This window comes from Mustela lutreola, chromosome 1, assembly GCF_030435805.1.
Source record: "Mustela lutreola isolate mMusLut2 chromosome 1, mMusLut2.pri, whole genome shotgun sequence".
In the NCBI taxonomy this organism is placed as follows: domain Eukaryota; kingdom Metazoa; phylum Chordata; class Mammalia; order Carnivora; family Mustelidae; genus Mustela; species Mustela lutreola.
In genome coordinates, this window is record NC_081290.1 from 15,392,231 (window position 1) to 15,406,481 (window position 14,251).

The 14,251-nt window shown below is 36.6% G+C and overlaps 1 long non-coding RNA gene across 2 annotated transcripts; it reads right to left on the reverse strand.

Annotated features, from left to right (window-relative positions):
• Window positions 1-3,518: 3,518 nt before the first annotated feature.
• LOC131819134 (uncharacterized) lies at window positions 3,519-13,113 on the reverse strand. Of its 2 annotated transcripts, none has more exons than XR_009349070.1 (4): window positions 13,009-13,113; window positions 7,827-8,049; window positions 4,982-5,077; window positions 3,519-4,589 (listed from the first exon to the last, which is right to left on the reverse strand). It is a non-coding gene; the product is annotated as an uncharacterized LOC131819134 (long non-coding RNA). The 2 variants fall into 2 exon arrangements; XR_009349071.1 differs by having other exon boundaries at window positions 7,696-8,049.
• Window positions 13,114-14,251: the final 1,138 nt, after the last annotated feature.

A 14,251-nucleotide genomic window follows, 5' to 3' on the forward strand; every position in this document is an offset into this window, starting at 1 on the left:
GTTATGCTTTTTCTGCTTAGAATCAGGTGAGATTTTGGAAAACTTTATAAAGGGATTGAAAGTGTCAGGCATTATAGAATAGATGAAATGGAAACAGCAGAAGTTTAAAAATAGAAAATCTTTTTGTTTGCTTGAAAAATTCATCTTGTAGCAGTGTATATACCCTTTGGGCAACAATGGGACATGATTATGACATGGTTAAGACAATAAAAGCCTTAAAAGAGAAGAAAACTGGTATTTTAGAAAGAAATATTTGAGGCATAAGGTGTAAGTATATGAAGAGTTATTTGTTAAAATAAACAAAAACAAATAGACATAAAAATAAAAATACCCGTGGTGATGTATTGGATACAGTACTTGAAAGAAAGTGTGGATAACATATTATCGAGCTAAATGATTAGCAGAATGGCTTGAAAGTAGTGGACTTCAATCATTTAGGATAGAAAACGTGTTATGGATGGAGTAAGATGGGGTGAATTCAGTTAGAAAGCTACTTCAGTTTGAGGTGATGAGGGATTATTTACCTGATCACTGAATGGAGAGAAAAGCTGTCATGTTAATGAGGCACAATGAGTATTCACTAGTGACAAACATAAACAACCCTGTGCATGACCTCTACTTCCTTTTGACTTGAGTGGACTTACTTTATTAATTCCTTTGAAATACGTAAGATGATTTTTATATATTTATTTACTTACTAAATTATTCCCCCCAAAAGATTTAATGTGGATTGCTTCATCAAATGTACAAAAGTATAAAACAAAGTAGATACAAATAAAAAAGTGGTTAGCAAATCGAATAAAATCGGGAATGGGGCTAATTTGTAAATTTGTACATCATTGTCTCCTAATTATGTGCTGCTGGTTAGCCAATGTGATTATACTCTTCTAGCAAATTCCCAAAAGGGAGAAACAATCTCGTAATTCTTTTACTTCTTTCAGTTAGATTTTTTGAGATTAACTCCATCTACAACTTCGGTCTGCTTTTGTACACTTTACATAGTATTTTGACAATTTTTATCCAATGTGTATAATTAATATCTTTTTAAAAAGATTTTGTTTATTTATTTGACTCAGAAAGAGAAAGAGTGAGCATAAGCAACCGCAGGCAGAGGGAGAGGCAGAAGCAGGCTCCCGTGAAGCAGGGAGCCCAATGAGGAGCTCAATCCCAGAACCCTGAGATCATGACCTGAGATGAAGGCAGACACTTAATGGACTGAACCACCCAGGTGCCCCCTCCAATATATATATAATTGATATGTATAATTGATATTTAATGTGACCATATCATTCCTCTGCCAAGGCTAGAAGTCTCTCAGTGTTATCTTTCTCATCATCACCATTACAAGTAGAGCTGTGCTTTCTATTAAATCAATGTTTTGTTTGTTTGTTGTTGCTTTTGTTTTCTGAAAATTTATTTTTACAACCATGCATAATTTGGTACCAACTGTTTCTTTGATGTTAATGATATCCAAGTATCTTTAATTATGACAGCATTTCGTGCAATTCTGTTATTTATGATATATAGTGTCATCTTATTGCCTGTTAGTTTTTTCATGATACATTAGTGAAATATTTCAGGAAATGGGTTCATGAAAACTGGCAACTTTTCAGTCATTATTCTATTTCTATTTGGATTTGTCACTTTTCAAAGAATCACTTAAAGAACATATAACTTGGAATATTTTCCTCCTTTGCTTTCATTCTGTTTTCTAATGCCTTTCCAAATTATTTATTCACAGTTACGTTGCATTTTTGTTTCAGAGAATGTTTTCAGGAAATGAACTATCTCAAGTGACTCTCCCATCGCTTTATTTTCTTCAAAATATTTCAAGTGAATAGATGATGATTTTCAGAGAATTTCAAAATAAATTAATATTTATTTCCAAATCACAATGTTTTCAAAATAATATCACGGATACACATTTTTCTGCTTATTTTTGACTAATTTTAAAATAGAAACTTTGTATTTCAGCCAATTCTTTTCTACCGAAATTGTCTCTTTGGGAAGTACACAATTCTTCATGAGTCACAAAAAGTTAAATTCGTCATATATCCAAGTATCAAAATTATGAGGTAAATTGAATTTTAGTATTTTAAGGTTGGTATGATGTGGCATTTTCTGTATGTGATTTTAAAGTATGTGCAGATTTATAGTATATAAAGTAAACATTTATAAATTCAACTATTTTTGCCAAACAGTAAAATACTTTGGTTTAAATATTTCTATTGATTCACATCCGTGAGGAAAATGAAAACCATACATATATTTCAGGAGAAGGTATTTAATATATGGGGTGCCTGGGTGGCTCAGTGGGTTAAATCTTCTGCCTTTGGCTCAGGTCATAGTCAGGGTCCCTGGATGACCCCCGCTTTGGGCTCTCTGCTCAGCAGGGAGCCTGCTTCCCCCTCTCTCTTTGCCTGACTCTCTGCCTACTTGTGATCTCTGTCTGTCAAATAAATATATAAAATCTTAAAAAAAATAAAAGAAGGTATTTAATACAGAGAGTTTGTTAAAAATCTGTTGGAAGCCTACATGAGCAGAAAGACAAAACAGAAATATTAGCCAGAACTAATAGCTACTGAAAACAGGTCTGGGAGAACAACAACAATGAAAAGAATTTACGACGCCATCACCAACAAAAAGAATTTACATTGTCAGATCCTAGAGTCCCTGAGAAAGGGAACCACTGACCTGGAACTGAGATCCCGGAGAAGGAAATGTCATTTGTCTGTGGCTGGTCCCACTAAAGGAAGAATGATGAGACTCACTCTAAGTGTCAAAAGAAGCTTGAGGAGAACTGCCTACATGGGTTGGAGAAAACAGCTACCGTTAAGCAATAATATCTGGGACATCAAACAGAGAAGGACGTCCTTCTCCCCACGTCCTGCATGCCAATCTCCTTCTATGCCTTCTACTTGGAGCTCAGAGAACATTAATAAATAATCAGTGCACTGTTTTGGTTACTCAGCATTGGAATACATCATTCTACAACTGTGTTGAACTGACATGACAAATATAAACAATATGCCTCTGCCTAACAAAATAACAGTTCTCCTTCATATAAATGAAGTCTCTCTCACCTTCTCCACGAGAAGGTAGATGCAAATTCCCTGTAGTTATGGCATCCCTGTCTTAGCCTCTGTCACAGTATGCATGTTTTCTCTCTCGTTTAGTTACAATCACACCTAAATATTGTGCAACCATAAAGGCAGTATTTTTTTTTAAGATTTTATTGATTCATTTATTTGACAGAGAGGGAGAGAGCACAAGTAGGAGGAGCAATAGGCAGAGGGAGAGGGAGAAGCAGGCTCCTTGCTGAGCAGGGAACCTGATGCAGGGCTCGATCCCTGGATACTGGGATCATGACCTGAGATAAAGGCAGACACTTAACCGACTCAGACACCCAATCACTCCCCCCTTTTTAAAAAAAAATATTTTCCCAAAGGCAGCATTGTAAAATTAAACAACAATCTTTTCATAAACTAGTAAGGGAAATGGTAGAAAGGAAAGAAAAACTATTAACATTAAGAAACAAAAGATCAATAATTGGCCCAACATTATTTTTAGATAAATACAATTTGAAATATAGCCATAAAAGATCGTGAGTGAAACAATGAATGAATGATTAAAGGTAAGAAAGTTGTAGTTCCAAATTAAAAACTTGTTTCTTATTTTCGAGAATGTTTTCTAATTAGTTTTTAACTTGATGAAAACTTTGCACTATTGTAAGAGAAGAACATATTTTACTATCTGAAACCCATGCTGTTATTATTTTATTATTTCTTACTCGCCTGTATTTACCATTGCAGAAAGTTGGAGGAGATACATGTATGCTCCCTCTAATCCATAAACATGCTATGTTTTTGATGAATAACACCACGTTTTTCTGTCTCAGTATTAAACTTTTGGAAGTAGCCACAAAGATGATGTTCTTTACATCTGCCACTTAATTTACCATAAAAATGTTTCCCTGTTTCCTGTTATTTTTATTTAATATTCTATATAAACTAGCAATGATTGCTATATGTCATAGCTTCCAATAATACATTTAGGAAATTTTCATATATACTCAGCAACATGAATATAATAATGATATAACAGAATACTAAAAGATCAAAATATGTAGACTAAAATCACAATAATGTCCCTGTTTTAATTTTATGGGCTTCTACGTAATATAATGATATGAGAAGTTATTTACTCTACTAATGGTGACTTATGCTGCATAGTCATACAAATTTTCTTACTGGTATGGTCCTTTCAGTTTTCTTCCCTCAACAGATAAATAGAAAAAAAAATTCACACGTTTGAACTCAGTTTAATTTCAAACCACACAACCATGAACTCTTCAACCCCAGGAAGTGATGATCACAGAGGGAGCTCATCCTTTCATCACAGAGTTGAAGAATTATTTTGCTTTGTGCAATTCTCCTGGATACATTGTGACAGATCTTCAATTTCCATTTATTTTCTAATCAGAAAGAGTCATTTCCTTGGCACTGGCACTGGTCTGAGTAGTTCCAGAGGAAAAAACAGAATCAGCAGGGGCGAAGTGTATGATATTTGAAATGTCATTCTTTATTTTGCTGAAAAATTAAAATTAAAGTTTATTTATTTATCTATTAGCAGATTCAAAGCCATCTATATAAATATATATAAAAGTTCAGTGGCTACTATAAGGATGTTTGTAGGCTTTGAAGCTTTTTAGTTGCTGCTAGCTATAGCTCTCTCAGTTATATACTGAGTGGGAAAGGAAGGGAGAAGAAATAAAAATTCCAAGTAGAAATAAAAAAGTAGATAGAAAGTAAAAAAAGAAAAAAATATATATATATATATAAGAAGTAAAGAAAAACTTTTATCTAGTGAAAAGTAACTTGTTCTAAATTCAGGATGTCAGAAAGAGTTCATGTTTGAGATTATTCCACATCTCAGAATATATTATCATTTTTTTTTTTTCCCCATAATGTGAGACTTTCACCTGGAAGAATATTGGCGTTGGTGACCACTCTTATTCATGTTTATCTTCCTTCTTTCATCTTTTCTTGTGATGACAGTAATACTAGTTGTGTTGTAACTAAGTATATGAAAAGCAAATTATAGGATTATTTCACAGAAGCATCACAATACTATGAGATAATTACTATTATAAACTTCATTTTTTTGATTAATTTATTTACTTGAAAGAGAGGGAAAGCAAGGGGAGGGGCAGAGGGAGAGAGAGAGAGAGAGAGAGAATCCTTGAGTAGACTCTCCACTGAGTGGGCAGCCTGATGCAGGGCTCGAACCCAGGACCCTGGGACCATGCCCTGAGCTGAAACCAAGAGCTGGTCACTCAACTGACCAAGCCACCCAGGTGTCCGATAAATTTCATTTTAGATATCTGAGGATTAATGATGTGAACTAATTAATCCAATATTGGATGTGTCTTAAGCCCCAAATGTGCCTGCGAGTCAGAAAAATAGGTTCCCTCTGAGCTGCCACAGCCCTTTCCATAAGCTGTGGGTTAGTAAGTAGAGCTTGGGCTCGCTGTGACTTGATTCCTTGACTGGAGACACTGGTACAGGGAAGAGGCTGAACAACTCTGTATGGCAGGTATCCCAACCAACAACTAGTTATTGGGAGAACTGGAATTCAATGACTCCAAAGCTTGTGTTTGTTACTACTCCGTTCTTCAGATTGTCCACTAACTTGAGCCCATACTTCAAATCTCAGATGGGTTGTCTCCCTTCCTCCAGTGTCTTTCCCTAAGTGACCCCTTCTGAATCGGATATCTCTCCCATGAGCTTCCAACATGCCTTATAGATATTTCTGACATACAAAAGTTATCAGGGTGATTATGACTATGAACATGTATATTCTTCTCAGCTTCTGTGAACATTTCTATTGTCTCAAAACCCAGCACAGAGACGGTCACATTTTAAATTTTTGATCAATATGGGGTGCCTGGGTGGCTCAGTGGGTTAAAGCTTCTGCCTTTGGCACAGGTTATGATCCCAGAGTCCTGGGATCAAGCTTTCTGCTCAGCAGGGAGCCTGCTTCCCCCTTTCTCTCTGCCTGCCTCTCTGCCTACTTGTTTTCTCTGTCTGTCAAATAAATAAATAAAATCTTAAATAAAAATAACCTTTTGATAAATATATGTTGCATGAAAGGAGTTGCATCACTTCCTTGGAAATCTGCAAATGTATGTCAGGAGCTCCCAGGGCCAGGATATGAATCTGAGTCCGAACGTGTCAAATAACATTAAAAAAATAGAGCCACACAAAAGGACGATTTCTTGTACCAGTCTATCCCAGTTGAATGTGTGATGGAGAACTGACAAAAGCTTGATGAGCCTGGGAAGCAGAATCGAAGGCCTTAAGTTCCTTCTTCTCTCTCACTGTCCCCTCTTTAAATCTTTCTTATGCTCCGTTTCAACTTGTTTGTGTTTTACATTTCACTGAAACCAGGGGATATATTTTTATATAAATGAGGCTCAACTACATATTGACTTTAATATATAAAAACTTGAGACTGTAAACAACCCAAAATACCCTCAAGCCTGCATCTATTTTGCTCTTTCATATGACATTTAAAAGAAAGATAAGAAAATGGAGTGTCATTTTTTTGAAGTCACTGCTCAGTTGACATTTCTAAATAGCACAGGATTATAACAATATTAGATATAACTTGACTAATCATCTTATATTTGACCTCAGTTTGGGAGCATATTACTAAATCACATATGATCAAATACTACCACTTTATCAGTGGTATGTTATCAATAATAACATTTCCATGAGAAATTAAATGTTCTATACCCATGCTTATTTATGCTTGCTTATGCTATGTAAATATATAGATGTATATATACATACATTTTGGGGCCCATTATTTCAGAAGTCAACCTATTATACTTTAAGTGGCTAACATAAATGGAAATATGGGTAAGGATATGTTTTGTTTGGAGCATTTCAATATGTTTGATTCTCATTCTGTGTGTGTATTAACCAAAAGGTTAAAAAAAATCCACCCAAATTTCCGTATCTCATGGGTATTCTACCCTTGAAAATATTTAGTGGGTGTGCTTCCCATATAATTAGAAAGGGATCTCAAGTCTTGGTGGAATTATACATAGAGTGGGGGCTTTAACCAACACAGAGAAATGTGTGCTATATCCTAATTTTTAAGCCTTTACCTTTTAACTGGCTTCTTCCCAGCAATGTACAGGTAAAGGGTATATATATATCTATATATCTATATATATATATATTTTTTTTTACAATGACTAAACTCTTTGTGCACCTCTACAACTGCGAAAATGTATGAATAACAATTATCCAATAATTAGCAAAAATCAAACTAATAGCATAAAAACTGATAGCACAGTACACAAATTTATATAACTCTTACACTGGCATTATGCTTACCACACACTAAGCACTATTTAGATGCCTTATACACTTTCATTCTCATATCAATCCTATAAAGTAAATTCAGTTCTTACCCCTATTTTGCACATGAGAAGACTGAGCCACAAAGAGGTATGACTTGCTTAAGGTCACACAATAAGCAGTTGTCTGGATTCACACCCAGGCAGTTTGGCTGCAGAATCTGTGACCTTGTATTCTCTTCTACCTGTCTGGCTTTGTACCAAAACAAGGTAATACAAGTAGAAGAGAAGTATTTAGAAGTACCCAGGAGGATGTTACATACCCATCTGAGCAATTTCATCAGCGCAGGAACAAAACGATAAGGATTGCTGAACAAATGTAGCCAATTGCTTGTGGCTGAAGCCAGTTCAAGCATGTGATGTCCATGCAGTAAGGCTGCGGTTGCAGACTAACCTGGAAGGTGCGGTGAACTGGTCGGCCAGGTTTGCCAGGTGTTCTATTTACGCGGCATCCAGAGCCGCTCTCATGAGGAGAGGGAGCACCTGCCTTTAGAGGAGTAGTTTCCAGCACAGAACTGGAGTCAGCATGCCTGGGTTTGAAGCCTGACTCTTCCTTTTTATTTGTTGTTATTTTTGTGACCTTGACCAAGTCATGGAATCTTTCTCAGTGTCCTCATCTGTGAAAAGAGGTTAGAAAAGTACTCGGTTTTTAGAATTGTAATAATCAAATGGGTGAATGTTAATCAAGTATTTAGAACCACGCTTAGCTCAAATCAAGTGCTTTATAAACATTTTTAAGTAAAGATGAATTTAGTGGGATCAACCTTGACTCATAAAAGAGTATCGCGCTTGGAAGAAGAAATGATTATAGTGCCATGTGGTTTGCTGTTGGTTTTAATGTAGAGTATGAAATCAGCCCTGATACCTGGCTTGCTATAATGTAACACAGGCTCCGGGGGTGCAGGAAGGTTTGAGGGAAGGGTGTAGACCTTTGGATGCCTGACCCTTCTGCAGTGAAAATGTCCTGGAAGCTTTCTCAGCCCAGGCCGCCACCTGTGATCTAAGAGGTGCATGCTTTGTCTATAGGCTATAATTAGGTGACCTCCTAGAGCATGCAGATTAGAATATCTTATCTTTTGCATAAACAGATCTTCCGAGTTTCAGTAAGACCCCTTGTCACACATCAGGTGCTTGATAAACAGTGATAAAGATTTGTGATTACACTGAAGAGCAGAGAGTCTTTGTCTCTGCAGGTTGACCTCCTGGTGTTCTCCTCTCTTGCACCGCAAAGTCTGGAGCAATCTTTCACCCGTCAGCACAGGCTTAGCGGGCCATTCCCAGCAGTTGGTCACTCAAATCCTTCTCTGCCTGCTTCATGAGCTCCTATGCCGTTACTGGAGAAAATGTTATGTGCCATTTAAACCCACCAGTGGTTTTACCAAAACACTGGTAGAATTGGGGTGAGGGGTGAAGGTAGCTTTATAAAGTATAAAAGGAAAGATAGATGGGTGCCTGGGTGGCTCAGTGGGTTAAAGCCTCTGCCTTTGGCTCAGGTCATGATCTCAGGGTCCGGGGATCGAGCCCCATATCAGGCTTTCTGCTCAGTGGGGAACCTGCTTTCTCCTCTCTCTCTGCCTGCCTCTCTGCCTACTTGTTATCTTTCTCTGTGTGTCAAATAAATAAATAAAATCTTAAAAAAAAAAAAAAAAAGGAAAGATAGATAATCCTGGCTTCTGGCCTCAACATACCAAGTGTGTCTCTTGCATGCTGAGGCGTAGACCACTGGGGAAGGGCATGGGTGGAACTGAGGGAAGTGTTGGTGCCCTGAGAGCCAGGGCTGTGTAATAGAGCTCTGGCAGCCCCATCACCCTGCGGGCAACAGCACATGTATAAGACAAGGCCCTCCACCAACCATGGGGGCGGTCAGCACCTCAGTGGAAACAGTAGGGTTGCAGCCTAAGGACCATTTGGGAGAGGTTGGGATCCTCATGCTTCTTGTAAGAGATCTAGTAGAGAAACCCCAACATTCTTCAGCACCAACTCTATTGTATACACTCAGGAAGGTGCTAAATAAATACAGGTTAAAAGCAGGGTTCCTCCTTTATGTAGCTTTCAGCCGCATGGGTATGTGGGTGTCGGGTTATGCAATATTTTCATCTAAGATAATCGTCGCCACACTCCTTCCCATGAGGTGTGTGTAAGCAGCAATCATATCCTTGTTTAAGTTTTTTATTAAAAACTAATTTCAAACTTAATTTGAGGGCTGTCACCCACGTACTGGATGCCGATATATTGAAGACCTAGTTTTGTAATTTGCTTTGTCTGATGTTCTAGAATTTAATTCATTGTATTCCTTGGACTTTAAGCAGGAAAACATTTGAAGAGAGTTGTGCGGGGAAAGGGGAGGGGAGGAAATTTCTAAGCTCAGAGGGATGAAAAAAGGAAGTGAAAAAGAGATAATAAAATGGATGAGTGTGAGCTTTATTCCAAAGATTTTAGAAGGTGAAAACAAATGGTTCATGAAAACTCAGCTCCAGAAAATAATCACTGGGTGTTATTTGAAAAAGTATACCCTTTGATCCCTGGATCTTTGGAGTAAAAGCTACTCTGCTGTGATAAATATTCTTTATGTGTCCTTATTTATGGGTAAGTGTTCTTTATGTGTGTGCTCGCTTAACACTTTTTCTCATATATTAAGTTTGATGGTTTGATGACACTTATAGTCTCAACTAAAATGATAGTGGATCTTTTCTAGGTTTGAAAGAATTCCTTGTCTTCCTATTTCTGGGTGTTTTAAGGACCTGTGTGGCTGATGTATTAGTATTCATTCATCATTTCAAATACATTTTGCTTGATATTTTTTTCCTGGTGACCAAAGAATTTGAAAAGCAAAGAACCTTTGATGAAAAAAATGAAACAAAACAGAAACATCATCCATGATTCCACCATTCCCAGGCAAAAAAAAAAAAAAGAAAAAAAAATTTCCATTTTGACATTTTCCTCCTGTTTATTGGTTTTTGGATGACACACAATAGTACAGGTCTCTCATTTAAAAACAAATAAAATATGATGAAGACAATTGGAATTCAGGTACTAGGATTCGAGGCCAAAAGGCTGGCAGTGAGAGCTGCAAATCTGAATCCTGGGTCATAAATGTAATGGAGAAATACATTAAGCAACCTGAAAACATTGAGCAATCAGAGGGCTGCCAGGTCAGGATGGTTGGGGGCCGGTGGTTTGAAAGCTACTCCTCCTGCTAGTTTATCATCTACACTTCAGTGATCTTTATGGAAATGACCAATAAGCCAGCCTGGTACAAATAAGTCCACTGAGGTAGTTCTTAATACCCATTCTTATCAAATTGAATCACCATGGAACTAATCTTCTGCAAATTATTTCAGAGAGTTGACATTTTATGTGCACATTAAAGCTTCCTGGAAAGGGCCCATCAATCTGGATAGGGGCACAACTGATTCCTGTCAGGTTTCTACTTGGTATTTATTAAGCAAAGTCTGTGTGTATCCTTTAGCACAGAGCGAAACGTGGCCATCCTTAACTGACTGAAGGTAGAAGCAGTAGGAGAAAAGAGAGCAGCTAGGAAAGGAGAGAAAATACAATTGTGTTTCAAAGAACAAATAAGTATATTTAATAATAGTTTCCCAGCATTTTAACTTCAGATACGTGTGTCAACATGGTTTAAAGGATTCAACTGTCAGTAGTGACTGATTTGCTTTGTAACTACTTGCTTCAATTAATTACAACTTCTAAAAGTCAGTGGAAGAAATAATTACTGTGTGAACACTAGTACAAAAGCAGAAGTTCTCTAGGTATGTCTGAACATGTAATAAACAACAAATTTATCTAACACCTTTTTTGAGATTTAAATAAAAAAACACATTTTTGATGATGTACCGTGTCAGAGGTATTATCTTAGGCACTGTGGTGAAACAAGAAGATGTATAAGACACAGGAAATTCATTCAGTACTGGAAATTCACAGAGGATAATAAGGTAAAAGACAGAGTTTATGGGATGGCATACTGGGTGTCAAAACAGAGGTAGAGACACTTTTTAGCATATTATTATTATACATAATCAGATCAACCTATGTCTTATATAATTTATTTACTTATAGCTTTATAAATTAAAGATACTATCCCATGCATTTCCTTTCTCTTTCCCTTTCTGAATCTTCAAAACAATCCTGAGATATAAGTGAGTTACTACTGTTACAACTGTTATTCAGGAAGATACTGAGGTTCACAAAAATGCATACCTCTAATTTTGTGAAATGTAGCTTTGACTCATTGCATTATAACTTCTGGACCAAAATTCTTACCACCATCCTATATTGTTGCCCACGTAATATCATGTGCCAGGAGTACTGGGGAATTATCAATTTTAAGTAGTAAATGTATTCAAACAACTCTTTACTAGCTCATCTGATGAGATAAATTTTTTTTCTCATTTTACATTACATTTCATATTATATAGTAAATGTAGTAATTTCCTGAACCTAATGTTTATATTAATATATCCAAACTATAGTATTAATCCCTACACCCCTCCCATTTCAGGATTACTAAACTAACTATGATCTCCATATCATTAAATTCTATAGGTATTTTCATTCTCACTTCAAACAACTGACTACATTCATCAATTCCCTTTCTTTCCGTAATACTCTCTTTCCCTGGATTTTCCTACCTCTTAGATCACATGGGTCTCACTTTGTCTTTTCTTCTCAAATGCCTGGGTTCCTCAAGTAGGTTCTATACAGTTTCCCCCTATACTTCCTCTCCTGGGAAACTCACCATTACTCACAGCTTTAAGTATCAACTATGTACAGATAACTTTCAAGTTTAAATCTCCATGAAGGCTGACCTCTGTAGACCCATACCTATATATTTGTTTAATTCTCTGATAGTTCCTCTTGGATGTTTGAGGGATGCTTCAACTCAATACTTCTAAAATTAAATTCATCAACTTCCCCCTTTCCTTCCCAATCATGCTGGCCCAGAATTCTATATTTCAGATAATAGCAACAACCATTTAGCTAACTGTAAAAACGAGAAGCCTAGAAATCATCCCTCACCATTCTCCTATGCCCCTCATTCAATCCATCACTAAATCAATATCTCTCTCTCTCTTTTTTTTCACTAAATATGCTTTAAATCTTTTACTATCTCTCTACATCCATCATAACCACATTAGTTCATATCTGAACTGCTGCAAAGATTTTCTAACTTCCAAAATTTTGACTTGTCCCACCACCTTCCCTACTATGTCCTCTAGAATGAACTAGAGGTATCTTTTTTAGAATGAAATTACTATTATATGATTATTGGTGAAACTTGCCTTCCTGCTTAAAACTTTCAATGACTTTCTTAGGACAGAAAACAAAAATCCTTAATATCGTCATGCAGGGCATGTCATGGTCAGTTTCTCACTTTCCTTTCTCTCCTCCTTTCCATCACTTGTCTTCAACTTCCATTTCAGTCACAGTGGACTTCCTTCTTTTTCTCCTATGCACCATGAGACTTCCTACTACAGAGCAGAGACATTCTCCTGTCTCATCAATTGCTCTTCCTTTTCTTTGTCTGATTCTTCCTAGTCATCCTTGCCATCTCTACTTACTTGTCAGTTCTTTAAGGAAGACATCACCAAATTCTGTAGCCTTATGGTTTTGTAAAGCCGTGTACCTTTCAATTGCAGTGTGTCGGGGTCGCGCCCCTAAGATGGCGCCGGCTACATAGCCCGAGCAGCAGGACAGCCTAAAAAACATCTACCCTGGCCATACGTGACCTCGTGCTCGTCACATGAACACCACATGCCACCACTGCCTACGAGCCCCAGATACCTCCTGTTCAAGTGAACACCTCTGTGATTGGCTGTATACCTCCTGTTCATGTGAACACCTCTGTGATTGGCTGTTATGCCCTATATAAGGCAAGGGAAATTCCCCCGCAGCGGGAAAGATCGACCAGGGAATAAACGAGAGCTTGTGCATCTACCTGTGTGTGTTGGTGTTGCGTCATCTCTGCAGGCAGGGAGAGCGCGACAGCAGTATACTTTCTTTATCTAGCATCTTGGTCACATTATATAGTGATGCCGAGTATAGTTCTTAGACAATAATAGGTATCTGGTAGTGCTGCTGTTGTTGTTGTTTTTGAATGAATGAATGTATGGATAATCCATGCAATTACATATGACCAAATCTAGTGTCCTAACCAATGTACCTATAGTCTCCATTCTATAAAATTAATTTATATGTTTGTGCCATATATGTTTTATATTTTTATGTTTGATTTAGGCTCTGATTTGGTAGAGTTTATGCCTAAAGTTATCATTATTATTATTTGTATTGTATTTACTATCCCCTGGTAAGCCTTTTTTCTAGGTTCTCATATTTTTGCTTTTGACTGGAAATCATTAGTATCAACTGATGGTGGAAAAAATGTACATTTTTCTTGTATAAAATTAGTTTTACTGAAACTCAACAATTTTGGTTTTTCACTTTAACCAGGTTATTTAGAAAATGGAAATGATTAGGAAAAAAGTTTCATAAAGGAAAAAAACAAACAAACCAGACTTTTTCCCCTGATATAATATGGTATGCACCATAATATTGTCATATTAATATTAATTGCCATATGACTTTTTTATAACTGTGTAGGGACAAAATTAAGACCATCATGATATTTAACATAAATAATTATTTCAGAGTCTTTGATTAACTCAATTTCTAAGAAAGCAATTTCAAATAAAATGGTGAATGACAGCAGTCGAACACATATGATAAAAACAGATACAAACAGATAAGGATACAAATGTGTAGTCTAAAAGATATTTGAGAAAATAGAAAGCATATTACATTTCA